At 45.3% G+C, this 26,262-nt stretch overlaps 19 non-coding genes and 2 pseudogenes across 19 annotated transcripts; all 21 read left to right on the top strand.

Annotated features, from left to right (window-relative positions):
- Positions 1–58: 58 nt before the first annotated feature.
- On the top strand, positions 59–249 carry LOC141185404 (U2 spliceosomal RNA). Its single transcript, XR_012260070.1, has one exon. It is a non-coding gene; the product is annotated as a U2 spliceosomal RNA (small nuclear RNA).
- Positions 250–1,370: 1,121 nt separating this feature from the next.
- Positions 1,371–1,561, top strand: LOC141190476 (U2 spliceosomal RNA). Its single transcript, XR_012264502.1, has one exon. It is a non-coding gene; the product is annotated as a U2 spliceosomal RNA (small nuclear RNA).
- Positions 1,562–2,679: 1,118 nt separating this feature from the next.
- LOC141190465 (U2 spliceosomal RNA) lies at positions 2,680–2,870 on the top strand. The gene has a single exon (XR_012264491.1). It is a non-coding gene; the product is annotated as a U2 spliceosomal RNA (small nuclear RNA).
- Positions 2,871–3,990: 1,120 nt separating this feature from the next.
- On the top strand, positions 3,991–4,181 carry LOC141190454 (U2 spliceosomal RNA). Its single transcript, XR_012264480.1, has one exon. It is a non-coding gene; the product is annotated as a U2 spliceosomal RNA (small nuclear RNA).
- A 1,120-nt stretch (positions 4,182–5,301) lies between these two features.
- Positions 5,302–5,492, top strand: LOC141190442 (U2 spliceosomal RNA). The gene has a single exon (XR_012264468.1). It is a non-coding gene; the product is annotated as a U2 spliceosomal RNA (small nuclear RNA).
- A 1,122-nt stretch (positions 5,493–6,614) lies between these two features.
- Positions 6,615–6,805, top strand: LOC141190431 (U2 spliceosomal RNA). The gene has a single exon (XR_012264457.1). It is a non-coding gene; the product is annotated as a U2 spliceosomal RNA (small nuclear RNA).
- Positions 6,806–7,926: 1,121 nt separating this feature from the next.
- Positions 7,927–8,117, top strand: LOC141190420 (U2 spliceosomal RNA). Its single transcript, XR_012264446.1, has one exon. It is a non-coding gene; the product is annotated as a U2 spliceosomal RNA (small nuclear RNA).
- A 1,120-nt stretch (positions 8,118–9,237) lies between these two features.
- On the top strand, positions 9,238–9,428 carry LOC141190408 (U2 spliceosomal RNA). Its single transcript, XR_012264435.1, has one exon. It is a non-coding gene; the product is annotated as a U2 spliceosomal RNA (small nuclear RNA).
- Positions 9,429–10,548: 1,120 nt separating this feature from the next.
- LOC141190397 (U2 spliceosomal RNA) lies at positions 10,549–10,739 on the top strand. The gene has a single exon (XR_012264424.1). It is a non-coding gene; the product is annotated as a U2 spliceosomal RNA (small nuclear RNA).
- Positions 10,740–11,861: 1,122 nt separating this feature from the next.
- LOC141190386 (U2 spliceosomal RNA) lies at positions 11,862–12,052 on the top strand. Its single transcript, XR_012264413.1, has one exon. It is a non-coding gene; the product is annotated as a U2 spliceosomal RNA (small nuclear RNA).
- Positions 12,053–13,173: 1,121 nt separating this feature from the next.
- LOC141190374 (U2 spliceosomal RNA) lies at positions 13,174–13,364 on the top strand. The gene has a single exon (XR_012264402.1). It is a non-coding gene; the product is annotated as a U2 spliceosomal RNA (small nuclear RNA).
- A 1,122-nt stretch (positions 13,365–14,486) lies between these two features.
- LOC141190363 (U2 spliceosomal RNA) lies at positions 14,487–14,677 on the top strand. Its single transcript, XR_012264390.1, has one exon. It is a non-coding gene; the product is annotated as a U2 spliceosomal RNA (small nuclear RNA).
- Positions 14,678–15,797: 1,120 nt separating this feature from the next.
- LOC141190352 (U2 spliceosomal RNA) lies at positions 15,798–15,988 on the top strand. The gene has a single exon (XR_012264379.1). It is a non-coding gene; the product is annotated as a U2 spliceosomal RNA (small nuclear RNA).
- A 1,120-nt stretch (positions 15,989–17,108) lies between these two features.
- Positions 17,109–17,299, top strand: LOC141185496 (U2 spliceosomal RNA). The gene has a single exon (XR_012260154.1). It is a non-coding gene; the product is annotated as a U2 spliceosomal RNA (small nuclear RNA).
- A 1,121-nt stretch (positions 17,300–18,420) lies between these two features.
- On the top strand, positions 18,421–18,611 carry LOC141190341 (U2 spliceosomal RNA). Its single transcript, XR_012264368.1, has one exon. It is a non-coding gene; the product is annotated as a U2 spliceosomal RNA (small nuclear RNA).
- A 1,123-nt stretch (positions 18,612–19,734) lies between these two features.
- On the top strand, positions 19,735–19,826 carry LOC141186187 (U2 spliceosomal RNA; annotated as a pseudogene).
- Positions 19,827–20,615: 789 nt separating this feature from the next.
- Positions 20,616–20,796, top strand: LOC141185946 (U2 spliceosomal RNA; annotated as a pseudogene).
- A 1,122-nt stretch (positions 20,797–21,918) lies between these two features.
- LOC141185540 (U2 spliceosomal RNA) lies at positions 21,919–22,109 on the top strand. Its single transcript, XR_012260194.1, has one exon. It is a non-coding gene; the product is annotated as a U2 spliceosomal RNA (small nuclear RNA).
- A 1,120-nt stretch (positions 22,110–23,229) lies between these two features.
- LOC141190328 (U2 spliceosomal RNA) lies at positions 23,230–23,420 on the top strand. Its single transcript, XR_012264356.1, has one exon. It is a non-coding gene; the product is annotated as a U2 spliceosomal RNA (small nuclear RNA).
- Positions 23,421–24,540: 1,120 nt separating this feature from the next.
- On the top strand, positions 24,541–24,731 carry LOC141190317 (U2 spliceosomal RNA). The gene has a single exon (XR_012264345.1). It is a non-coding gene; the product is annotated as a U2 spliceosomal RNA (small nuclear RNA).
- A 1,120-nt stretch (positions 24,732–25,851) lies between these two features.
- On the top strand, positions 25,852–26,042 carry LOC141190306 (U2 spliceosomal RNA). The gene has a single exon (XR_012264334.1). It is a non-coding gene; the product is annotated as a U2 spliceosomal RNA (small nuclear RNA).
- Positions 26,043–26,262: the final 220 nt, after the last annotated feature.

The raw sequence follows: 26,262 nt of genomic DNA, 5'->3' as shown, positions 1-26,262 counted from the left end.
CACAAATGGACTTTTCAGAATCCTTGGGTGGCACCGTAGTCGGAAACCAATTCTGGTTATCGCTTCTCGGCCTTTTGACTAAGATCAAGTGTAGTATCTGTTCTTATCAGTTTAATATCTGATACGTCCCCTATCTGGGGACCATATATTAAATGGATTTTTAGAACAGGGAGATGGAAAAAGAGCTTGCTCTGTCCACTCCACGCATTGACCTGGTATTGCAGTATCTCCAGGACCGGTGCACCCCTTCTTTAATGCAGTTTCTAAAATCAGAAAGAATTGAATTCAATGCTTTTTGTTCATTTTGCTTGTTTGTCGGATTTTGGGATGGACTCTTTGGCTTTGCTTTTCTTCTCCTCATTGGATTTTTCATGTTAAAAGTTGCAGAAGCCAGATGACAAGCTCATTTTGGTTCAACTTCAGCAACTCTGCATTGCATTGCCATGTAATGTAATGTAATGCAATGCTATCTATCTAGCTCTCCCTCTATACTTCCTTTTGGATAAACAGACATATTAGGCAAGCATTTTGGAGCTTTCACCTAAATAACTACAGGTGGTGAGATAAGCTGCACAATATAATTGACCTTTCAGTATATTGTTGCACACACACCATCTATTTAGCAAATGCCCTTGTTATCAACAGCAGCCTTTTAAACTCACCTGAGCTAACAGGTATGTGAGCTGGTTACTCTGCTGCGCTTAAAATTTCTTTTTTGGTTTGCTACAATGCCTTTTCTGAAACGTTGTCTCCCTCTGCTGGAACACTGACTTCTTTCATTTAATGCCTGCAGACTATAAAAGAGAAACCAACCCAAAAAGTTTGGTTGATTAGTCTGTGGCATTCTTTTAAACTGTTGCTTATGGCGGTCTCTGTGAGCTTCTCAGTGACATTCAGCCATCCAGGTATCCCGCCTGCAGTAGACGGAATGTGGCAATGGAACGCTGGCTGCGCGTGTCATAATAGGCTCTGAGCCTTTATATACCTGCGCACAGCAGCAGCCACCTTCAGTCTGCTGCTGGACAGCCAGCAGCAGCAGCAGCAGGAGAGGTAATTAATCAGCAACCCTCCTGCTAAGGGTAGACAGCTGCTCGTTCCACCCCCCCCCCCGCCTTAATTGGTTCTCCTCCCTTCCAACGGTGTTGAGGCGGGTGGGAACAGCCGGGGGTTGAGGGTACTGTGCTAAAAGAGGTGGAGTTATGCAGATCTAAAACGCGTGGATTGCAGCAGCAGCAAGCCGAAAAGTGCAGGCATGTGAGGGATCTAGAGGTTGACAGCATGTCTTCTTAACGGGAGTCCAGGTGGCCATCTCCACAAATGGACTTTTCAGAATCCTTGGGTGGCACCGTAGTCGGAAACCAATTCTGGTTATCGCTTCTCGGCCTTTTGGCTAAGATCAAGTGTAGTATCTGTTCTTATCAGTTTAATATCTGATACGTCCCCTATCTGGGGACCATATATTAAATGGATTTTTAGAACAGGGAGATGGAAAAAGAGCTTGCTCTGTCCACTCCACGCATTGACCTGGTATTGCAGTATCTCCAGGACCGGTGCACCCCTTCTTTAATGCAGTTTCTAAAATCAGAAAGAATTGAATTCAATGCTTTTTGTTCATTTTGCTTGTTTGTCGGATTTTGGAATGGACTCTTTGGCTTTGCTTTTCTTCTCCTCATTGGATTTTTCATGTTAAAAGTTGCAGAAGCCAGATGACAAGCTCATTTTGGTTCAACTTCAGCAACTGTGCATTGCATTGCCATGTAATGTAATGTAATGCAATGCTATCTATCTAGCTCTCCCTCTATACTTCCTTTTGGATAAACAGACATATTAGGCAAGCATTTTGGAGCTTTCACCTAAATAACTACAGGTGGTGAGATAAGCTGCACAATATAATTGACCTTTCAGTATATTGTTGCACACACACCATCTATTTAGCAAATGCCCTTGTTATCAACAGCAGCCTTTTAAACTCACCTGAGCTAACAGGTATGTGAGCTGGTTACTCTGCTGCGCTTAAAATTTCTTTTTTGGTTTGCTACAATGCCTTTTCTGAAACGTTGTCTCCCTCTGCTGGAACACTGACTTCTTTCATTTAATGCCTGCAGACTATAAAAGAGAAACCAACCCAAAAAGTTTGGTTGATTAGTCTGTGGCATTCTTTTAAACTGTTGCTTATGGCGGTCTCTGTGAGCTTCTCAGTGACATTCAGCCATCCAGGTATCCCGCCTGCAGTAGACGGAATGTGGCAATGGAACGCTGGCTGCGCGTGTCATAATAGGCTCTGAGCCTTTATATACCTGCGCACAGCAGCAGCCACCTTCAGTCTGCTGCTGGACAGCCAGCAGCAGCAGCAGCAGGAGAGGTAATTAATCAGCAACCCTCCTGCTAAGGGTAGACAGCTGCTCGTTCCACCCCCCCCGCCTTAATTGGTTCTCCTCCCTTCCAACGGTGTTGAGGCGGGTGGGAACAGCCGGGGGTTGAGGGTACTGTGCTAAAAGAGGTGGAGTTATGCAGATCTAAAACGCGTGGATTGCAGCAGCAGCAAGCCGAAAAGTGCAGGCATGTGAGGGATCTAGAGGTTGACAGCATGTCTTCTTAACGGGAGTCCAGGTGGCCATCTCCACAAATGGACTTTTCAGAATCCTTGGGTGGCACCGTAGTCGGAAACCAATTCTGGTTATCGCTTCTCGGCCTTTTGGCTAAGATCAAGTGTAGTATCTGTTCTTATCAGTTTAATATCTGATACGTCCCCTATCTGGGGACCATATATTAAATGGATTTTTAGAACAGGGAGATGGAAAAAGAGCTTGCTCTGTCCACTCCACGCATTGACCTGGTATTGCAGTATCTCCAGGACCGGTGCACCCCTTCTTTAATGCAGTTTCTAAAATCAGAAAGAATTGAATTCAATGCTTTTTGTTCATTTTGCTTGTTTGTCGGATTTTGGGATGGACTCTTTGGCTTTGCTTTTCTTCTCCTCATTGGATTTTTCATGTTAAAAGTTGCAGAAGCCAGATGACAAGCTCATTTTGGTTCAACTTCAGCAACTGTGCATTGCATTGCCATGTAATGTAATGTAATGCAATGCTATCTATCTAGCTCTCCCTCTATACTTCCTTTTGGATAAACAGACATATTAGGCAAGCATTTTGGAGCTTTCACCTAAATAACTACAGGTGGTGAGATAAGCTGCACAATATAATTGACCTTTCAGTATATTGTTGCACACACACCATCTATTTAGCAAATGCCCTTGTTATCAACAGCAGCCTTTTAAACTCACCTGAGCTAACAGGTATGTGAGCTGGTTACTCTGCTGCGCTTAAAATTTCTTTTTTGGTTTGCTACAATGCCTTTTCTGAAACGTTGTCTCCCTCTGCTGGAACACTGACTTCTTTCATTTAATGCCTGCAGACTATAAAAGAGAAACCAACCCAAAAAGTTTGGTTGATTAGTCTGTGGCATTCTTTTAAACTGTTGCTTATGGCGGTCTCTGTGAGCTTCTCAGTGACATTCAGCCATCCAGGTATCCCGCCTGCAGTAGACGGAATGTGACAATGGAACGCTGGCTGCGCGTGTCATAATAGGCTCTGAGCCTTTATATACCTGCGCACAGCAGCAGCCACCTTCAGTCTGCTGCTGGACAGCCAGCAGCAGCAGCAGCAGGAGAGGTAATTAATCAGCAACCCTCCTGCTAAGGGTAGACAGCTGCTCGTTCCACCCCCCCCCCGCCTTAATTGGTTCTCCTCCCTTCCAACGGTGTTGAGGCGGGTGGGAACAGCCGGGGGTTGAGGGTACTGTGCTAAAAGAGGTGGAGTTATGCAGATCTAAAACGCGTGGATTGCAGCAGCAGCAAGCCGAAAAGTGCAGGCATGTGAGGGATCTAGAGGTTGACAGCATGTCTTCTTAACGGGAGTCCAGGTGGCCATCTCCACAAATGGACTTTTCAGAATCCTTGGGTGGCACCGTAGTCGGAAACCAATTCTGGTTATCGCTTCTCGGCCTTTTGGCTAAGATCAAGTGTAGTATCTGTTCTTATCAGTTTAATATCTGATACGTCCCCTATCTGGGGACCATATATTAAATGGATTTTTAGAACAGGGAGATGGAAAAAGAGCTTGCTCTGTCCACTCCACGCATTGACCTGGTATTGCAGTATCTCCAGGACCGGTGCACCCCTTCTTTAATGCAGTTTCTAAAATCAGAAAGAATTGAATTCAATGCTTTTTGTTCATTTTGCTTGTTTGTCGGATTTTGGGATGGACTCTTTGGCTTTGCTTTTCTTCTCCTCATTGGATTTTTCATGTTAAAAGTTGCAGAAGCCAGATGACAAGCTCATTTTGGTTCAACTTCAGCAACTGTGCATTGCATTGCCATGTAATGTAATGTAATGCAATGCTATCTATCTAGCTCTCCCTCTATACTTCCTTTTGGATAAACAGACATATTAGGCAAGCATTTTGGAGCTTTCACCTAAATAACTACAGGTGGTGAGATAAGCTGCACAATATAATTAACCTTTCAGTATATTGTTGCACACACACCATCTATTTAGCAAATGCCCTTGTTATCAACAGCAGCCTTTTAAACTCACCTGAGCTAACAGGTATGTGAGCTGGTTACTCTGCTGCGCTTAAAATTTCTTTTTTGGTTTGCTACAATGCCTTTTCTGAAACGTTGTCTCCCTCTGCTGGAACACTGACTTCTTTCATTTAATGCCTGCAGACTATAAAAGAGAAACCAACCCAAAAAGTTTGGTTGATTAGTCTGTGGCATTCTTTTAAACTGTTGCTTATGGCGGTCTCTGTGAGCTTCTCAGTGACATTCAGCCATCCAGGTATCCCGCCTGCAGTAGACGGAATGTGGCAATGGAACGCTGGCTGCGCGTGTCATAATAGGCTCTGAGCCTTTATATACCTGCGCACAGCAGCAGCCACCTTCAGTCTGCTGCTGGACAGCCAGCAGCAGCAGCAGCAGGAGAGGTAATTAATCAGCAACCCTCCTGCTAAGGGTAGACAGCTGCTCATTCCACCCCCCCCCCGCCTTAATTGGTTCTCCTCCCTTCCAACGGTGTTGAGGCGGGTGGGAACAGCCGGGGGTTGAGGGTACTGTGCTAAAAGAGGTGGAGTTATGCAGATCTAAAACGCGTGGATTGCAGCAGCAGCAAGCCGAAAAGTGCAGGCATGTGAGGGATCTAGAGGTTGACAGCATGTCTTCTTAACGGGAGTCCAGGTGGCCATCTCCACAAATGGACTTTTCAGAATCCTTGGGTGGCACCGTAGTCGGAAACCAATTCTGGTTATCGCTTCTCGGCCTTTTGGCTAAGATCAAGTGTAGTATCTGTTCTTATCAGTTTAATATCTGATACGTCCCCTATCTGGGGACCATATATTAAATGGATTTTTAGAACAGGGAGATGGAAAAAGAGCTTGCTCTGTCCACTCCACGCATTGACCTGGTATTGCAGTATCTCCAGGACCGGTGCACCCCTTCTTTAATGCAGTTTCTAAAATCAGAAAGAATTGAATTCAATGCTTTTTGTTCATTTTGCTTGTTTGTCGGATTTTGGGATGGACTCTTTGGCTTTGCTTTTCTTCTCCTCATTGGATTTTTCATGTTAAAAGTTGCAGAAGCCAGATGACAAGCTCATTTTGGTTCAACTTCAGCAACTGTGCATTGCATTGCCATGTAATGTAATGTAATGCAATGCTATCTATCTAGCTCTCCCTCTATACTTCCTTTTGGATAAACAGACATATTAGGCAAGCATTTTGGAGCTTTCACCTAAATAACTACAGGTGGTGAGATAAGCTGCACAATATAATTGACCTTTCAGTATATTGTTGCACACACACCATCTATTTAGCAAATGCCCTTGTTATCAACAGCAGCCTTTTAAACTCACCTGAGCTAACAGGTATGTGAGCTGGTTACTGGGCTGCGCTTAAAATTTCTTTTTTGGTTTGCTACAATGCCTTTTCTGAAACGTTGTCTCCCTCTGCTGGAACACTGACTTCTTTCATTTAATGCCTGCAGACTATAAAAGAGAAACCAACCCAAAAAGTTTGGTTGATTAGTCTGTGGCATTCTTTTAAACTGTTGCTTATGGCGGTCTCTGTGAGCTTCTCAGTGACATTCAGCCATCCAGGTATCCCGCCTGCAGTAGACGGAATGTGGCAATGGAACGCTGGCTGCGCGTGTCATAATAGGCTCTGAGCCTTTATATACCTGCGCACAGCAGCAGCCACCTTCAGTCTGCTGCTGGACAGCCAGCAGCAGCAGCAGCAGGAGAGGTAATTAATCAGCAACCCTCCTGCTAAGGGTAGACAGCTGCTCGTTCCACCCCCCCCCCCCGCCTTAATTGGTTCTCCTCCCTTCCAACGGTGTTGAGGCGGGTGGGAACAGCCGGGGGTTGAGGGTACTGTGCTAAAAGAGGTGGAGTTATGCAGATCTAAAACGCGTGGATTGCAGCAGCAGCAAGCCGAAAAGTGCAGGCATGTGAGGGATCTAGAGGTTGACAGCATGTCTTCTTAACGGGAGTCCAGGTGGCCATCTCCACAAATGGACTTTTCAGAATCCTTGGGTGGCACCGTAGTCGGAAACCAATTCTGGTTATCGCTTCTCGGCCTTTTGGCTAAGATCAAGTGTAGTATCTGTTCTTATCAGTTTAATATCTGATACGTCCCCTATCTGGGGACCATATATTAAATGGATTTTTAGAACAGGGAGATGGAAAAAGAGCTTGCTCTGTCCACTCCACGCATTGACCTGGTATTGCAGTATCTCCAGGACCGGTGCACCCCTTCTTTAATGCAGTTTCTAAAATCAGAAAGAATTGAATTCAATGCTTTTTGTTCATTTTGCTTGTTTGTCGGATTTTGGGATGGACTCTTTGGCTTTGCTTTTCTTCTCCTCATTGGATTTTTCATGTTAAAAGTTGCAGAAGCCAGATGACAAGCTCATTTTGGTTCAACTTCAGCAACTGTGCATTGCATTGCCATGTAATGTAATGTAATGCAATGCTATCTATCTAGCTCTCCCTCTATACTTCCTTTTGGATAAACAGACATATTAGGCAAGCATTTTGGAGCTTTCACCTAAATAACTACAGGTGGTGAGATAAGCTGCACAATATAATTGACCTTTCAGTATATTGTTGCACACACACCATCTATTTAGCAAATGCCCTTGTTATCAACAGCAGCCTTTTAAACTCACCTGAGCTAACAGGTATGTGAGCTGGTTACTCTGCTGCGCTTAAAATTTCTTTTTTGGTTTGCTACAATGCCTTTTCTGAAACGTTGTCTCCCTCTGCTGGAACACTGACTTCTTTCATTTAATGCCTGCAGACTATAAAAGAGAAACCAACCCAAAAAGTTTGGTTGATTAGTCTGTGGCATTCTTTTAAACTGTTGCTTATGGCGGTCTCTGTGAGCTTCTCAGTGACATTCAGCCATCCAGGTATCCCGCCTGCAGTAGACGGAATGTGGCAATGGAACGCTGGCTGCGCGTGTCATAATAGGCTCTGAGCCTTTATATACCTGCGCACAGCAGCAGCCACCTTCAGTCTGCTGCTGGACAGCCAGCAGCAGCAGCAGCAGGAGAGGTAATTAATCAGCAACCCTCCTGCTAAGGGTAGACAGCTGCTCGTTCCACCCCCCCCCCCGCCTCAATTGGTTCTCCTCCCTTCCAACGGTGTTGAGGCGGGTGGGAACAGCCGGGGGTTGAGGGTACTGTGCTAAAAGAGGTGGAGTTATGCAGATCTAAAACGCGTGGATTGCAGCAGCAGCAAGCCGAAAAGTGCAGGCATGTGAGGGATCTAGAGGTTGACAGCATGTCTTCTTAACGGGAGTCCAGGTGGCCATCTCCACAAATGGACTTTTCAGAATCCTTGGGTGGCACCGTAGTTGGAAACCAATTCTGGTTATCGCTTCTCGGCCTTTTGGCTAAGATCAAGTGTAGTATCTGTTCTTATCAGTTTAATATCTGATACGTCCCCTATCTGGGGACCATATATTAAATGGATTTTTAGAACAGGGAGATGGAAAAAGAGCTTGCTCTGTCCACTCCACGCATTGACCTGGTATTGCAGTATCTCCAGGACCGGTGCACCCCTTCTTTAATGCAGTTTCTAAAATCAGAAAGAATTGAATTCAATGCTTTTTGTTCATTTTGCTTGTTTGTCGGATTTTGGGATGGACTCTTTGGCTTTGCTTTTCTTCTCCTCATTGGATTTTTCATGTTAAAAGTTGCAGAAGCCAGATGACAAGCTCATTTTGGTTCAACTTCAGCAACTGTGCATTGCATTGCCATGTAATGTAATGTAATGCAATGCTATCTATCTAGCTCTCCCTCTATACTTCCTTTTGGATAAACAGACATATTAGGCAAGCATTTTGGAGCTTTCACCTAAATAACTACAGGTGGTGAGATAAGCTGCACAATATAATTGACCTTTCAGTATATTGTTGCACACACACCATCTATTTAGCAAATGCCCTTGTTATCAACAGCAGCCTTTTAAACTCACCTGAGCTAACAGGTATGTGAGCTGGTTACTCTGCTGCGCTTAAAATTTCTTTTTTGGTTTGCTACAATGCCTTTTCTGAAACGTTGTCTCCCTCTGCTGGAACACTGACTTCTTTCATTTAATGCCTGCAGACTATAAAAGAGAAACCAACCCAAAAAGTTTGGTTGATTAGTCTGTGGCATTCTTTTAAACTGTTGCTTATGGCGGTCTCTGTGAGCTTCTCAGTGACATTCAGCCATCCAGGTATCCCGCCTGCAGTAGACGGAATGTGGCAATGGAACGCTGGCTGCGCGTGTCATAATAGGCTCTGAGCCTTTATATACCTGCGCACAGCAGCAGCCACCTTCAGTCTGCTGCTGGACAGCCAGCAGCAGCAGCAGCAGGAGAGGTAATTAATCAGCAACCCTCCTGCTAAGGGTAGACAGCTGCTCGTTCCACCCCCCCCCCGCCTTAATTGGTTCTCCTCCCTTCCAACGGTGTTGAGGCGGGTGGGAACAGCCGGGGGTTGAGGGTACTGTGCTAAAAGAGGTGGAGTTATGCAGATCTAAAACGCGTGGATTGCAGCAGCAGCAAGCCGAAAAGTGCAGGCATGTGAGGGATCTAGAGGTTGACAGCATGTCTTCTTAACGGGAGTCCAGGTGGCCATCTCCACAAATGGACTTTTCAGAATCCTTGGGTGGCACCGTAGTCGGAAACCAATTCTGGTTATCGCTTCTCGGCCTTTTGGCTAAGATCAAGTGTAGTATCTGTTCTTATCAGTTTAATATCTGATACGTCCCCTATCTGGGGACCATATATTAAATGGATTTTTAGAACAGGGAGATGGAAAAAGAGCTTGCTCTGTCCACTCCACGCATTGACCTGGTATTGCAGTATCTCCAGGACCGGTGCACCCCTTCTTTAATGCAGTTTCTAAAATCAGAAAGAATTGAATTCAATGCTTTTTGTTCATTTTGCTTGTTTGTTGGATTTTGGGATGGACTCTTTGGCTTTGCTTTTCTTCTCCTCATTGGATTTTTCATGTTAAAAGTTGCAGAAGCCAGATGACAAGCTCATTTTGGTTCAACTTCAGCAACTGTGCATTGCATTGCCATGTAATGTAATGTAATGCAATGCTATCTATCTAGCTCTCCCTCTATACTTCCTTTTGGATAAACAGACATATTAGGCAAGCATTTTGGAGCTTTCACCTAAATAACTACAGGTGGTGAGATAAGCTGCACAATATAATTGACCTTTCAGTATATTGTTGCACACACACCATCTATTTAGCAAATGCCCTTGTTATCAACAGCAGCCTTTTAAACTCACCTGAGCTAACAGGTATGTGAGCTGGTTACTCTGCTGTGCTTAAAATTTCTTTTTTGGTTTGCTACAATGCCTTTTCTGAAATGTTGTCTCCCTCTGCTGGAACACTGACTTCTTTCATTTAATGCCTGCAGACTATAAAAGAGAAACCAACCCAAAAAGTTTGGTTGATTAGTCTGTGGCATTCTTTTAAACTGTTGCTTATGGCGGTCTCTGTGAGCTTCTCAGTGACATTCAGCCATCCAGGTATCCCGCCTGCAGTAGACGGAATGTGGCAATGGAACGCTGGCTGCGCGTGTCATAATAGGCTCTGAGCCTTTATATACCTGCGCACAGCAGCAGCCACCTTCAGTCTGCTGCTGGACAGCCAGCAGCAGCAGCAGCAGGAGAGGTAATTAATCAGCAACCCTCCTGCTAAGGGTAGACAGCTGCTCGTTCCACCCCCCCCCCGCCTTAATTGGTTCTCCTCCCTTCCAACGGTGTTGAGGCGGGTGGGAACAGCCGGGGGTTGAGGGTACTGTGCTAAAAGAGGTGGAGTTATGCAGATCTAAAACGCGTGGATTGCAGCAGCAGCAAGCCGAAAAGTGCAGGCATGTGAGGGATCTAGAGGTTGACAGCATGTCTTCTTAACGGGAGTCCAGGTGGCCATCTCCACAAATGGACTTTTCAGAATCCTTGGGTGGCACCGTAGTCGGAAACCAATTCTGGTTATCGCTTCTCGGCCTTTTGGCTAAGATCAAGTGTAGTATCTGTTCTTATCAGTTTAATATCTGATACGTCCCCTATCTGGGGACCATATATTAAATGGATTTTTAGAACAGGGAGATGGAAAAAGAGCTTGCTCTGTCCACTCCACGCATTGACCTGGTATTGCAGTATCTCCAGGACCGGTGCACCCCTTCTTTAATGCAGTTTCTAAAATCAGAAAGAATTGAATTCAATGCTTTTTGTTCATTTTGCTTGTTTGTTGGATTTTGGGATGGACTCTTTGGCTTTGCTTTTCTTCTCCTCATTGGATTTTTCATGTTAAAAGTTGCAGAAGCCAGATGACAAGCTCATTTTGGTTCAACTTCAGCAACTGTGCATTGCATTGCCATGTAATGTAATGTAATGCAATGCTATCTATCTAGCTCTCCCTCTATACTTCCTTTTGGATAAACAGACATATTAGGCAAGCATTTTGGAGCTTTCACCTAAATAACTACAGGTGGTGAGATAAGCTGCACAATATAATTGACCTTTCAGTATATTGTTGCACACACACCATCTATTTAGCAAATGCCCTTGTTATCAACAGCAGCCTTTTAAACTCACCTGAGCTAACAGGTATGTGAGCTGGTTACTCTGCTGCGCTTAAAATTTCTTTTTTGGTTTGCTACAATGCCTTTTCTGAAACGTTGTCTCCCTCTGCTGGAACACTGACTTCTTTCATTTAATGCCTGCAGACTATAAAAGAGAAACCAACCCAAAAAGTTTGGTTGATTAGTCTGTGGCATTCTTTTAAACTGTTGCTTATGGCGGTCTCTGTGAGCTTCTCAGTGACATTCAGCCATCCAGGTATCCCGCCTGCAGTAGACGGAATGTGGCAATGGAACGCTGGCTGCGCGTGTCATAATAGGCTCTGAGCCTTTATATACCTGCGCACAGCAGCAGCCACCTTCAGTCTGCTGCTGGACAGCCAGCAGCAGCAGCAGCAGGAGAGGTAATTAATCAGCAACCCTCCTGCTAAGGGTAGACAGCTGCTCGTTCCACCCCCCCCCCCCGCCTCAATTGGTTCTCCTCCCTTCCAACGGTGTTGAGGCGGGTGGGAACAGCCGGGGGTTGAGGGTACTGTGCTAAAAGAGGTGGAGTTATGCAGATCTAAAACGCGTGGATTGCAGCAGCAGCAAGCCGAAAAGTGCAGGCATGTGAGGGATCTAGAGGTTGACAGCATGTCTTCTTAACGGGAGTCCAGGTGGCCATCTCCACAAATGGACTTTTCAGAATCCTTGGGTGGCACCGTAGTTGGAAACCAATTCTGGTTATCGCTTCTCGGCCTTTTGGCTAAGATCAAGTGTAGTATCTGTTCTTATCAGTTTAATATCTGATACGTCCCCTATCTGGGGACCATATATTAAATGGATTTTTAGAACAGGGAGATGGAAAAAGAGCTTGCTCTGTCCACTCCACGCATTGACCTGGTATTGCAGTATCTCCAGGACCGGTGCACCCCTTCTTTAATGCAGTTTCTAAAATCAGAAAGAATTGAATTCAATGCTTTTTGTTCATTTTGCTTGTTTGTCGGATTTTGGGATGGACTCTTTGGCTTTGCTTTTCTTCTCCTCATTGGATTTTTCATGTTAAAAGTTGCAGAAGCCAGATGACAAGCTCATTTTGGTTCAACTTCAGCAACTGTGCATTGCATTGCCATGTAATGTAATGTAATGCAATGCTATCTATCTAGCTCTCCCTCTATACTTCCTTTTGGATAAACAGACATATTAGGCAAGCATTTTGGAGCTTTCACCTAAATAACTACAGGTGGTGAGATAAGCTGCACAATATAATTGACCTTTCAGTATATTGTTGCACACACACCATCTATTTAGCAAATGCCCTTGTTATCAACAGCAGCCTTTTAAACTCACCTGAGCTAACAGGTATGTGAGCTGGTTACTCTGCTGCGCTTAAAATTTCTTTTTTGGTTTGCTACAATGCCTTTTCTGAAACGTTGTCTCCCTCTGCTGGAACACTGACTTCTTTCATTTAATGCCTGCAGACTATAAAAGAGAAACCAACAGAAAAAGTTTGGTTGATTAGTCTGTGGCATTCTTTTAAACTGTTGCTTATGGCGGTCTCTGTGAGCTTCTCAGTGACATTCAGCCATCCAGGTATCCCGCCTGCAGTAGACGGAATGTGGCAATGGAACGCTGGCTGCGCGTGTCATAATAGGCTCTGAGCCTTTATATACCTGCGCACAGCAGCAGCCACCTTCAGTCTGCTGCTGGACAGCCAGCAGCAGCAGCAGCAGGAGAGGTAATTAATCAGCAACCCTCCTGCTAAGGGTAGACAGCTGCTCGTTCCACCCCCCCCCCCGCCTTAATTGGTTCTCCTCCCTTCCAACGGTGTTGAGGCGGGTGGGAACAGCCGGGGGTTGAGGGTACTGTGCTAAAAGAGGTGGAGTTATGCAGATCTAAAACGCGTGGATTGCAGCAGCAGCAAGCCGAAAAGTGCAGGCATGTGAGGGATCTAGAGGTTGACAGCATGTCTTCTTAACGGGAGTCCAGGTGGCCATCTCCACAAATGGACTTTTCAGAATCCTTGGGTGGCACCGTAGTCGGAAACCAATTCTGGTTATCGCTTCTCGGCCTTTTGGCTAAGATCAAGTGTAGTATCTGTTCTTATCAGTTTAATATCTGATACGTCCCCTATCTGGGGACCATATATTAAATGGATTTTTAGAACAGGGAGATGGAAAAAGAGCTTGCTCTGTCCACTCCACGCATTGACCTGGTATTGCAGTATCTCCAGGACCGGTGCACCCCTTCTTTAATGCAGTTTCTAAAATCAGAAAGAATTGAATTCAATGCTTTTTGTTCATTTTGCTTGTTTGTCGGATTTTGGGATGGACTCTTTGGCTTTGCTTTTCTTCTCCTCATTGGATTTTTCATGTTAAAAGTTGCAGAAGCCAGATGACAAGCTCATTTTGGTTCAACTTCAGCAACTGTGCATTGCATTGCCATGTAATGTAATGTAATGCAATGCTATCTATCTAGCTCTCCCTCTATACTTCCTTTTGGATAAACAGACATATTAGGCAAGCATTTTGGAGCTTTCACCTAAATAACTACAGGTGGTGAGATAAGCTGCACAATATAATTGACCTTTCAGTATATTGTTGCACACACACCATCTATTTAGCAAATGCCCTTGTTATCAACAGCAGCCTTTTAAACTCACCTGAGCTAACAGGTATGTGAGCTGGTTACTCTGCTGCGCTTAAAATTTCTTTTTTGGTTTGCTACAATGCCTTTTCTGAAACGTTGTCTCCCTCTGCTGGAACACTGACTTCTTTCATTTAATGCCTGCAGACTATAAAAGAGAAACCAACCCAAAAAGTTTGGTTGATTAGTCTGTGGCATTCTTTTAAACTGTTGCTTATGGCGGTCTCTGTGAGCTTCTCAGTGACATTCAGCCATCCAGGTATCCCGCCTGCAGTAGACGGAATGTGGCAATGGAACGCTGGCTGCGCGTGTCATAATAGGCTCTGAGCCTTTATATACCTGCGCACAGCAGCAGCCACCTTCAGTCTGCTGCTGGACAGCCAGCAGCAGCAGCAGCAGGAGAGGTAATTAATCAGCAACCCTCCTGCTAAGGGTAGACAGCTGCTCGTTCCACCCCCCCCCCCCGCCTTAATTGGTTCTCCTCCCTTCCAACGGTGTTGAGGCGGGTGGGAACAGCCGGGGGTTGAGGGTACTGTGCTAAAAGAGGTGGAGTTATGCAGATCTAAAACGCGTGGATTGCAGCAGCAGCAAGCCGAAAAGTGCAGGCATGTGAGGGATCTAGAGGTTGACAGCATGTCTTCTTAACGGGAGTCCAGGTGGCCATCTCCACAAATGGACTTTTCAGAATCCTTGGGTGGCACCGTAGTCGGAAACCAATTCTGGTTATCGCTTCTCGGCCTTTTGGCTAAGATCAAGTGTAGTATCTGTTCTTATCAGTTTAATATCTGATACGTCCCCTATCTGGGGACCATATATTAAATGGATTTTTAGAACAGGGAGATGGAAAAAGAGCTTGCTCTGTCCACTCCACGCATTGACCTGGTATTGCAGTATCTCCAGGACCGGTGCACCCCTTTTTTAATGCAGTTTCTAAAATCAGAAAGAATTGAATTCAATGCTTTTTGTTCATTTTGCTTGTTTGTCGGATTTTGGGATGGACTCTTTGGCTTTGCTTTTCTTCTCCTCATTGGATTTTTCATGTTAAAAGTTGCAGAAGCCAGATGACAAGCTCATTTTGGTTCAACTTCAGCAACTGTGCATTGCATTGCCATGTAATGTAATGTAATGCAATGCTATCTATCTAGCTCTCCCTCTATACTTCCTTTTGGATAAACAGACATATTAGGCAAGCATTTTGGAGCTTTCACCTAAATAACTACAGGTGGTGAGATAAGCTGCACAATATAATTGACCTTTCAGTATATTGTTGCACACACACCATCTATTTAGCAAATGCCCTTGTTATCAACAGCAGCCTTTTAAACTCACCTGAGCTAACAGGTATGTGAGCTGGTTACTCTGCTGCGCTTAAAATTTCTTTTTTGGTTTGCTACAATGCCTTTTCTGAAACGTTGTCTCCCTCTGCTGGAACACTGACTTCTTTCATTTAATGCCTGCAGACTATAAAAGAGAAACCAACCCAAAAAGTTTGGTTGATTAGTCTGTGGCATTCTTTTAAACTGTTGCTTATGGCGGTCTCTGTGAGCTTCTCAGTGACATTCAGCCATCCAGGTATCCCGCCTGCAGTAGACGGAATGTGGCAATGGAACGCTGGCTGCGCGTGTCATAATAGGCTCTGAGCCTTTATATACCTGCGCACAGCAGCAGCCACCTTCAGTCTGCTGCTGGACAGCCAGCAGCAGCAGCAGCAGGAGAGGTAATTAATCAGCAACCCTCCTGCTAAGGGTAGACAGCTGCTCGTTCCACCCCCCCCCCGCCTCAATTGGTTCTCCTCCCTTCCAACGGTGTTGAGGCGGGTGGGAACAGCCGGGGGTTGAGGGTACTGTGCTAAAAGAGGTGGAGTTATGCAGATCTAAAACGCGTGGATTGCAGCAGCAGCAAGCCGAAAAGTGCAGGCATGTGAGGGATCTAGAGGTTGACAGCATGTCTTCTTAACGGGAGTCCAGGTGGCCATCTCCACAAATGGACTTTTCAGAATCCTTGGGTGGCACCGTAGTTGGAAACCAATTCTGGTTATCGCTTCTCGGCCTTTTGGCTAAGATCAAGTGTAGTATCTGTTCTTATCAGTTTAATATCTGATACGTCCCCTATCTGGGGACCATATATTAAATGGATTTTTAGAACAGGGAGATGGAAAAAGAGCTTGCTCTGTCCACTCCACGCATTGACCTGGTATTGCAGTATCTCCAGGACCGGTGCACCCCTTCTTTAATGCAGTTTCTAAAATCAGAAAGAATTGAATTCAATGCTTTTTGTTCATTTTGCTTGTTTGTCGGATTTTGGGATGGACTCTTTGGCTTTGCTTTTCTTCTCCTCATTGGATTTTTCATGTTAAAAGTTGCAGAAGCCAGATGACAAGCTCATTTTGGTTCAACTTCAGCAACTGTGCATTGCATTGCCATGTAATGTAATGTAATGCAATGCTATCTATCTAGCTCTCCCTCTATACTTCCTTTTGGATAAACAGACATATTAGGCAAGCATTTTGGAGCTTTCACCTAAATAACTACAGGTGGTGAGATAAGCTGCACAATATAATTGACCTTTCAGTATATTGTTGCACACACACCATCTATTTAGCAAATGCCCTTGTTATCAACAGCAGCCTTTTAAACTCACCTGAGCTAACAGGTATGTGAGCTGGTTACTCTGCTGCGCTTAAAATTTCTTTTTTGGTTTGCTACAATGCCTTTTCTGAAACGTTGTCTCCCTCTGCTGGAACACTGACTTCTTTCATTTAATGCCTGCAGACTATAAAAGAGAAACCAACCCAAAAAGTTTGGTTGATTAGTCTGTGGCATTCTTTTAAACTGTTGCTTATGGCGGTCTCTGTGAGCTTCTCAGTGACATTCAGCCATCCAGGTATCCCGCCTGCAGTAGACGGAATGTGGCAATGGAACGCTGGCTGCGCGTGTCATAATAGGCTCTGAGCCTTTATATACCTGCGCACAGCAGCAGCCACCTTCAGTCTGCTGCTGGACAGCCAGCAGCAGCAGCAGCAGGAGAGGTAATTAATCAGCAACCCTCCTGCTAAGGGTAGACAGCTGCTCGTTCCACCCCCCCCCCGCCTTAATTGGTTCTCCTCCCTTCCAACGGTGTTGAGGCGGGTGGGAACAGCCGGGGGTTGAGGGTACTGTGCTAAAAGAGGTGGAGTTATGCAGATCTAAAACGCGTGGATTGCAGCAGCAGCAAGCCGAAAAGTGCAGGCATGTGAGGGATCTAGAGGTTGACAGCATGTCTTCTTAACGGGAGTCCAGGTGGCCATCTCCACAAATGGACTTTTCAGAATCCTTGGGTGGCACCGTAGTCGGAAACCAATTCTGGTTATCGCTTCTCGGCCTTTTGGCTAAGATCAAGTGTAGTATCTGTTCTTATCAGTTTAATATCTGATACGTCCCCTATCTGGGGACCATATATTAAATGAATTTTTAGAACAGGGAGATGGAAAAAGAGCTTGCTCTGTCCACTCCACGCATTGACCTGGTATTGCAGTATCTCCAGGACCGGTGCACCCCTTCTTTAATGCAGTTTCTAAAATCAGAAAGAATTGAATTCAATGCTTTTTGTTCATTTTGCTTGTTTGTCGGATTTTGGGATGGACTCTTTGGCTTTGCTTTTCTTCTCCTCATTGGATTTTTCATGTTAAAAGTTGCAGAAGCCAGATGACAAGCTCATTTTGGTTCAACTTCAGCAACTGTGCATTGCATTGCCATGTAATGTAATGTAATGCAATGCTATCTATCTAGCTCTCCCTCTATACTTCCTTTTGGATAAACAGACATATTAGGCAAGCATTTTGGAGCTTTCACCTAAATAACTACAGGTGGTGAGATAAGCTGCACAATATAATTGACCTTTCAGTATATTGTTGCACACACACCATCTATTTAGCAAATGCCCTTGTTATCAACAGCAGCCTTTTAAACTCACCTGAGCTAACAGGTATGTGAGCTGGTTACTCTGCTGCGCTTAAAATTTCTTTTTTGGTTTGCTACAATGCCTTTTCTGAAACGTTGTCTCCCTCTGCTGGAACACTGACTTCTTTCATTTAATGCCTGCAGACTATAAAAGAGAAACCAACCCAAAAAGTTTGGTTGATTAGTCTGTGGCATTCTTTTAAACTGTTGCTTATGGCGGTCTCTGTGAGCTTCTCAGTGACATTCAGCCATCCAGGTATCCCGCCTGCAGTAGACGGAATGTGGCAATGGAACGCTGGCTGCGCGTGTCATAATAGGCTCTGAGCCTTTATATACCTGCGCACAGCAGCAGCCACCTTCAGTCTGCTGCTGGACAGCCAGCAGCAGCAGCAGCAGGAGAGGTAATTAATCAGCAACCCTCCTGCTAAGGGTAGACAGCTGCTCGTTCCACCCCCCCCCCCGCCTTAATTGGTTCTCCTCCCTTCCAACGGTGTTGAGGCGGGTGGGAACAGCCGGGGGTTGAGGGTACTGTGCTAAAAGAGGTGGAGTTATGCAGATCTAAAACGCGTGGATTGCAGCAGCAGCAAGCCGAAAAGTGCAGGCATGTGAGGGATCTAGAGGTTGACAGCATGTCTTCTTAACGGGAGTCCAGGTGGCCATCTCCACAAATGGACTTTTCAGAATCCTTGGGTGGCACCGTAGTCGGAAACCAATTCTGGTTATCGCTTCTCGGCCTTTTGGCTAAGATCAAGTGTAGTATCTGTTCTTATCAGTTTAATATCTGATACGTCCCCTATCTGGGGACCATATATTAAATGGATTTTTAGAACAGGGAGATGGAAAAAGAGCTTGCTCTGTCCACTCCACGCATTGACCTGGTATTGCAGTATCTCCAGGACCGGTGCACCCCTTTTTTAATGCAGTTTCTAAAATCAGAAAGAATTGAATTCAATGCTTTTTGTTCATTTTGCTTGTTTGTCGGATTTTGGGATGGACTCTTTGGCTTTGCTTTTCTTCTCCTCATTGGATTTTTCATGTTAAAAGTTGCAGAAGCCAGATGACAAGCTCATTTTGGTTCAACTTCAGCAACTGTGCATTGCATTGCCATGTAATGTAATGTAATGCAATGCTATCTATCTAGCTCTCCCTCTATACTTCCTTTTGGATAAACAGACATATTAGGCAAGCATTTTGGAGCTTTCACCTAAATAACTACAGGTGGTGAGACAAGCTGCACAATATAATTGACCTTTCAGTATATTGTTGCACACACACCATCTATTTAGCAAATGCCCGTGTTATCAACAGCAGCCTTTTAAACTCACCTGAGCTAACAGGTATGTGAGCTGGTTACTCTGCTGCGCTTAAAATTTCTTTTTTGGTTTGCTACAATGCCTTTTCTGAAACGTTGTCTCCCTCTGCTGGAACACTGACTTCTTTCATTTAATGCCTGCAGACTATAAAAGAGAAACCAACCCAAAAAGTTTGGTTGATTAGTCTGTGGCATTCTTTTAAACTGTTGCTTATGGCGGTCTCTGTGAGCTTCTCAGTGACATTCAGCCATCCAGGTATCCCGCCTGCAGTAGACGGAATGTGGCAATGGAACGCTGGCTGCGCGTGTCATAATAGGCTCTGAGCCTTTATATACCTGCGCACAGCAGCAGCCACCTTCAGTCTGCTGCTGGACAGCCAGCAGCAGCAGCAGCAGCAGGAGAGGTAATTAATCAGCAACCCTCCTGCTAAGGGTAGACAGCTGCTCGTTCCACCCCCCCCCCGCCTTAATTGGTTCTCCTCCCTTCCAACGGTGTTGAGGCGGGTGGGAACAGCCGTGGGTTGAGGGTACTGTGCTAAAAGAGGTGGAGTTATGCAGATCTAAAACGCGTGGATTGCAGCAGCAGCAAGCCGAAAAGTGCAGGCATGTGAGGGATCTAGAGGTTGACAGCATGTCTTCTTAACGGGAGTCCAGGTGGCCATCTCCACAAATGGACTTTTCAGAATCCTTGGGTGGCACCGTAGTCGGAAACCAATTCTGGTTATCGCTTCTCGGCCTTTTGGCTAAGATCAAGTGTAGTATCTTTCGAAAAGGCGGTTTTGGATGTTGGCCGCCCTAGTAGATTGATACATTATGCACACTGGGGTTTAGGCGCTTGTTAGTACGCCAGGTGGCTAATATAGTCATCTGGTGGAAAGCATGGCCCCCCAGGATCGACGCCATTGGGCCGGGGAAGATCGAAAGCCCGAAGTGTGAAGTGCCCCAGGAGTGGTGACCCTGGGGTGCCTTAACTCACTGGGATTGGGAACCCCACTTGAGTTTATGGCACATTTGCACAAGCACTTCAAATTTTCTTTCTTTGCACACACCCTTATTCCGGGCCTTCTGGCCTTAGGATGGGGAATTTTTCAATTCCCGGTCGAAGGTCCGGGCAGTATTATACTGTGAAACCTTCACTATTTATTTAATTTCTTTGTCACTGTGTGTCCACTTATTCACGTGTGTCATGTCCTACTAGGATTTTGTTGGGATGCGGTTCCCTTACGGGTTCCTCTCTTGGCAGGTCTAGGGGGGGAGTGTGTGGCCATCAGGTTCCGCTCCCCCCTGAACCCCCCTGGCTCTCCTCTTTCGGGAGGAGAGCGTTGTTGGCTCCCCTCTTCCGGGAGGGGAGCACAGTCTTTGGCTCCCAGTGCCTTGCTCGGGTGAGAACTCGGGCAGGTGCTGGGGGTAAGATTGGGTCGCCTCTGGCTTCGGCTGGAGGTGGCTTTTTGTCCCTGTTCCTCGCTGTGGCCTTTTGGCTCGGAGGGACGGGGAATGGTTTGGGGGACCCTTCTCCTTTTGGAGAGGGTTTCAAGAAGACCAGCATCCTAGTGCACTTTTTTTGTGGCACTTGTCACTTTTTTAAGCGCACTCGGGTTTTGTACACGAATTCGGGCTTTCGATAAAAAAAAATCTGTTCTTATCAGTTTAATATCTGATACGTCCCCTATCTCGGGACCATATATTAAATGGATTTTTAGAACAGGGAGATGGAAAAAGAGCTTGCTCTGTCCACTCCACGCATTGACCTGGTATTGCAGTATCTCCAGGACCGGTGCACCCCTTCTTTAATGCAGTTTCTAAAATCAGAAAGAATTGAATTCAATGCTTTTTGTTCATTTTGCTTGTTTGTCGGATTTTGGGATGGACTCTTTGGCTTTGCTTTTCTTCTCCTCATTGGATTTTTCATGTTAAAAGTTGCAGAAGCCAGATGACAAGCTCATTTTGGTTCAACTTCAGCAACTGTGCATTGCATTGCCATGTAATGTAATGTAATGCAATGCTATCTATCTAGCTCTCCCTCTATACTTCCTTTTGGATAAACAGACATATTAGGCAAGCATTTTGGAGCTTTCACCTAAATAACTACAGGTGGTGAGATAAGCTGCACAATATAATTGACCTTTCAGTATATTGTTGCACACACACCATCTATTTAGCAAATGCCCTTGTTATCAACAGCAGCCTTTTAAACTCACCTGAGCTAACAGGTATGTGAGCTGGTTACTCTGCTGCGCTTAAAATTTCTATTTTGGTTTGCTACAATGCCTTTTCTGAAACGTTGTCTCCCTCTGCTGGAACACTGACTTCTTTCATTTAATGCCTGCAGACTATAAAAGAGAAACCAACCCAAAAAGTTTGGTTGATTAGTCTGTGGCATTCTTTTAAACTGTTGCTTATGGCGGTCTCTGTGAGCTTCTCAGTGACATTCAGCCATCCAGGTATCCCGCCTGCAGTAGACGGAATGTGGCAATGGAACGCTGGCTGCGCGTGTCATAATAGGCTCTGAGCCTTTATATACCTGCGCACAGCAGCAGCCACCTTCAGTCTGCTGCTGGACAGCCAGCAGCAGCAGCAGCAGGAGAGGTAATTAATCAGCAACCCTCCTGCTAAGGGTAGACAGCTGCTCGTTCCACCCCCCCCCCCCGCCTTAATTGGTTCTCCTCCCTTCCAACGGTGTTGAGGCGGGTGGGAACAGCCAGGGGTTGAGGGTACTGTGCTAAAAGAGGTGGAGTTATGCAGATCTAAAACGCGTGGATTGCAGCAGCAGCAAGCCGAAAAGTGCAGGCATGTGAGGGATCTAGAGGTTGACAGCATGTCTTCTTAACGGGAGTCCAGGTGGCCATCTCCACAAATGGACTTTTCAGAATCCTTGGGTGGCACCGTAGTCGGAAACCAATTCTGGTTATCGCTTCTCGGCCTTTTGGCTAAGATCAAGTGTAGTATCTGTTCTTATCAGTTTAATATCTGATACGTCCCCTATCTCGGGACCATATATTAAATGGATTTTTAGAACAGGGAGATGGAAAAAGAGCTAGCTCTGTCCACTCCACGCATTGACCTGGTATTGCAGTATCTCCAGGACCGGTGCACCCCTTCTTTAATGCAGTTTCTAAAATCAGAAAGAATTGAATTCAATGCTTTTTGTTCATTTTGCTTGTTTGTCGGATTTTGGGATGGACTCTTTGGCTTTGCTTTTCTTCTCCTCATTGGATTTTTCATGTTAAAAGTTGCAGAAGCCAGATGACAAGCTCATTTTGGTTCAACTTCAGCAACTGTGCATTGCATTGCCATGTAATGTAATGTAATGCAATGCTATCTATCTAGCTCTCCCTCTATACTTCCTTTTGGATAAACAGACATATTAGGCAAGCATTTTGGAGCTTTCACCTAAATAACTACAGGTGGTGAGATAAGCTGCACAATATAATTGACCTTTCAGTATATTGTTGCACACACACCATCTATTTAGCAAATGCCCTTGTTATCAACAGCAGGCTTTTAAACTCACCTGAGCTAACAGGTATGTGAGCTGGTTACTCTGCTGCGCTTAAAATTTCTTTTTTGGTTTGCTACAATGCCTTTTCTGAAACGTTGTCTCCCTCTGCTGGAACACTGACTTCTTTCATTTAATTCCTGCAGACTATAAAAGAGAAACCAACCCAAAAAGTTTGGTTGATTAGTCTGTGGCATTCTTTTAAACTGTTGCTTATGGCGGTCTCTGTGAGCTTCTCAGTGACATTCAGCCATCCAGGTATCCCGCCTGCAGTAGACGGAATGTGGCAATGGAACGCTGGCTGCGCGTGTCATAATAGGCTCTGAGCCTTTATATACCTGCGCACAGCAGCAGCCACCTTCAGTCTGCTGCTGGACAGCCAGCAGCAGCAGCAGCAGGAGAGGTAATTAATCAGCAACCCTCCTGCTAAGGGTAGACAGCTGCTCGTTCCACCCCCCCCCCGCCTTAATTGGTTCTCCTCCCTTCCAACGGTGTTGAGGCGGGTGGGAACAGCCGGGGGTTGAGGGTACTGTGCTAAAAGAGGTGGAGTTATGCAGATCTAAAACGCGTGGATTGCAGCAGCAGCAAGCCGAAAAGTGCAGGCATGTGAGGGATCTAGAGGTTGACAGCATGTCTTCTTAACGGGAGTCCAGGTGGCCATCTCCACAAATGGACTTTTCAGAATCCTTGGGTGGCACCGTAGTCGGAAACCAATTCTGGTTATCGCTTCTCGGCCTTTTGGCTAAGATCAAGTGTAGTATCTGTTCTTATCAGTTTAATATCTGATACGTCCCCTATCTGGGGACCATATATTAAATGGATTTTTAGAACAGGGAGATGGAAAAAGAGCTTGCTCTGTCCACTCCACGCATTGACCTGGTATTGCAGTATCTCCAGGACCGGTGCACCCCTTCTTTAATGCAGTTTCTAAAATCAGAAAGAATTGAATTCAATGCTTTTTGTTCATTTTGCTTGTTTGTCGGATTTTGGGATGGACTCTTTGGCTTTGCTTTTCTTCTCCTCATTGGATTTTTCATGTTAAAAGTTGCAGAAGCCAGATGACAAGCTCATTTTGGTTCAACTTCAGCAACTGTGCATTGCATTGCCATGTAATGTAATGTAATGCAATGCTATCTATCTAGCTCTCCCTCTATACTTCCTTTTGGATAAACAGACATATTAGGCAAGCATTTTGGAGCTTTCACCTAAATAACTACAGGTGGTGAGATAAGCTGCACAATATAATTGACCTTTCAGTATATTGTTGCACACACACCATCTATTTAGCAAATGCCCTTGTTATCAACAGCAGCCTTTTAAACTCACCTGAGCTAACAGGTATGTGAGCTGGTTACTCTGCTGCGCTTAAAATTTCTTTTTTGGTTTGCTACAATGCCTTTTCTGAAACGTTGTCTCCCTCTGCTGGAACACTGACTTCTTTCATTTAATGCCTGCAGACTATAAAAGAGAAACCAACCCAAAAAGTTTGGTTGATTAGTCTGTGGCATTCTTTTAAACTGTTGCTTATGGCGGTCTCTGTGAGCTTCTCAGTGACATTCAGCCATCCAGGTATCCCGCCTGCAGTAGACGGAATGTGGCAATGGAACGCTGGCTGCGCGTGTCATAATAGGCTCTGAGCCTTTATATACCTGCGCACAGCAGCAGCCACCTTCAGTCTGCTGCTGGACAGCCAGCAGCAGCAGCAGCAGGAGAGGTAATTAATCAGCAACCCTCCTGCTAAGGGTAGACAGCTGCTCGTTCCACCCCCCCCCCGCCTTAATTGGTTCTCCTCCCTTCCAACGGTGTTGAGGCGGGTGGGAACAGCCGGGGGTTGAGGGTACTGTGCTAAAAGAGGTGGAGTTATGCAGATCTAAAACGCGTGGATTGCAGCAGCAGCAAGCCGAAAAGTGCAGGCATGTGAGGGATCTAGAGGTTGACAGCATGTCTTCTTAACGGGAGTCCAGGTGGCCATCTCCACAAATGGACTTTTCAGAATCCTTGGGTGGCACCGTAGTCGGAAACCAATTCTGGTTATCGCTTCTCGGCCTTTTGGCTAAGATCAAGTGTAGTATCTGTTCTTATCAGTTTAATATCTGATACGTCCCCTATCTGGGGACCATATATTAAATGGATTTTTAGAACAGGGAGATGGAAAAAGAGCTTGCTCTGTCCACTCCACGCATTGACCTGGTATTGCAGTATCTCCAGGACCGGTGCACCCCTTCTTTAATGCAGTTTCTAAAATCAGAAAGAATTGAATTCAATGCTTTTTGTTCATTTTGCTTGTTTGTCGGATTTTGGGATGGACTCTTTGGCTTTGCTTTTCTTCTCCTCATTGGATTTTTCATGTTAAAAGTTGCAGAAGCCAGATGACAAGCTCATTTTGGTTCAACTTCAGCAACTGTGCATTGCATTGCCATGTAATGTAATGTAATGCAATGCTATCTATCTAGCTCTCCCTCTATACTTCCTTTTGGATAAACAGACATATTAGGCAAGCATTTTGGAGCTTTCACCTAAATAACTACAGGTGGTGAGATAAGCTGCACAATATAATTGACCTTTCAGTATATTGTTGCACACACACCATCTATTTAGCAAATGCCCTTGTTATCAACAGCAGCCTTTTAAACTCACCTGAGCTATCAGGTATGTGAGCTGGTTACTCTGCTGCGCTTAAAATTTCTTTTTTGGTTTGCTACAATGCCTTTTCTGAAACGTTGTCTCCCTCTGCTGGAACACTGACTTCTTTCATTTAATGCCTGCAGACTATAAAAGAGAAACCAACCCAAAAAGTTTGGTTGATTAGTCTGTGGCATTCTTTTAAACTGTTGCTTATGGCGGTCTCTGTGAGCTTCTCAGTGACATTCAGCCATCCAGGTATCCCGCCTGCAGTAGACGGAATGTGGCAATGGAACGCTGGCTGCGCGTGTCATAATAGGCTCTGAGCCTTTATATACCTGCGCACAGCAGCAGCCACCTTCAGTCTGCTGCTGGACAGCCAGCAGCAGCAGCAGCAGGAGAGGTAATTAATCAGCAACCCTCCTGCTAAGGGTAGACAGCTGCTCGTTCCACCCCCCCCCCGCCTTAATTGGTTCTCCTCCCTTCCAACGGTGTTGAGGCGGGTGGGAACAGCCGGGGGTTGAGGGTACTGTGCTAAAAGAGGTGGAGTTATGCAGATCTAAAACGCGTGGATTGCAGCAGCAGCAAGCCGAAAAGTGCAGGCATGTGAGGGATCTAGAGGTTGACAGCATGTCTTCTTAACGGGAGTCCAGGTGGCCATCTCCACAAATGGACTTTTCAGAATCCTTGGGTGGCACCGTAGTCGGAAACCAATTCTGGTTATCGCTTCTCGGCCTTTTGGCTAAGATCAAGTGTAGTATCTGTTCTTATCAGTTTAATATCTGATACGTCCCCTATCTGGGGACCATATATTAAATGGATTTTTAGAACAGGGAGATGGAAAAAGAGCTTGCTCTGTCCACTCCACGCATTGACCTGGTATTGCAGTATCTCCAGGACCGGTGCACCCCTTCTTTAATGCAGTTTCTAAAATCAGAAAGAATTGAATTCAATGCTTTTTGTTCATTTTGCTTGTTTGTCGGATTTTGGGATGGACTCTTTGGCTTTGCTTTTCTTCTCCTCATTGGATTTTTCATGTTAAAAGTTGCAGAAGCCAGATGACAAGCTCATTTTGGTTCAACTTCAGCAACTGTGCATTGCATTGCCATGTAATGTAATGTAATGCAATGCTA

This window comes from Phyllobates terribilis, unplaced genomic scaffold, assembly GCF_046119375.1.
Source record: "Phyllobates terribilis strain yellow unplaced genomic scaffold, ASM4611937v1 Scaffold_40__1_contigs__length_11209783, whole genome shotgun sequence".
NCBI classification, from domain to species: Eukaryota; Metazoa; Chordata; class Amphibia; order Anura; family Dendrobatidae; genus Phyllobates; species Phyllobates terribilis.
The sequence above is the reverse complement of the archived record's forward strand: the minus strand, read 5'-3'. Positions and strand labels throughout refer to the sequence as shown.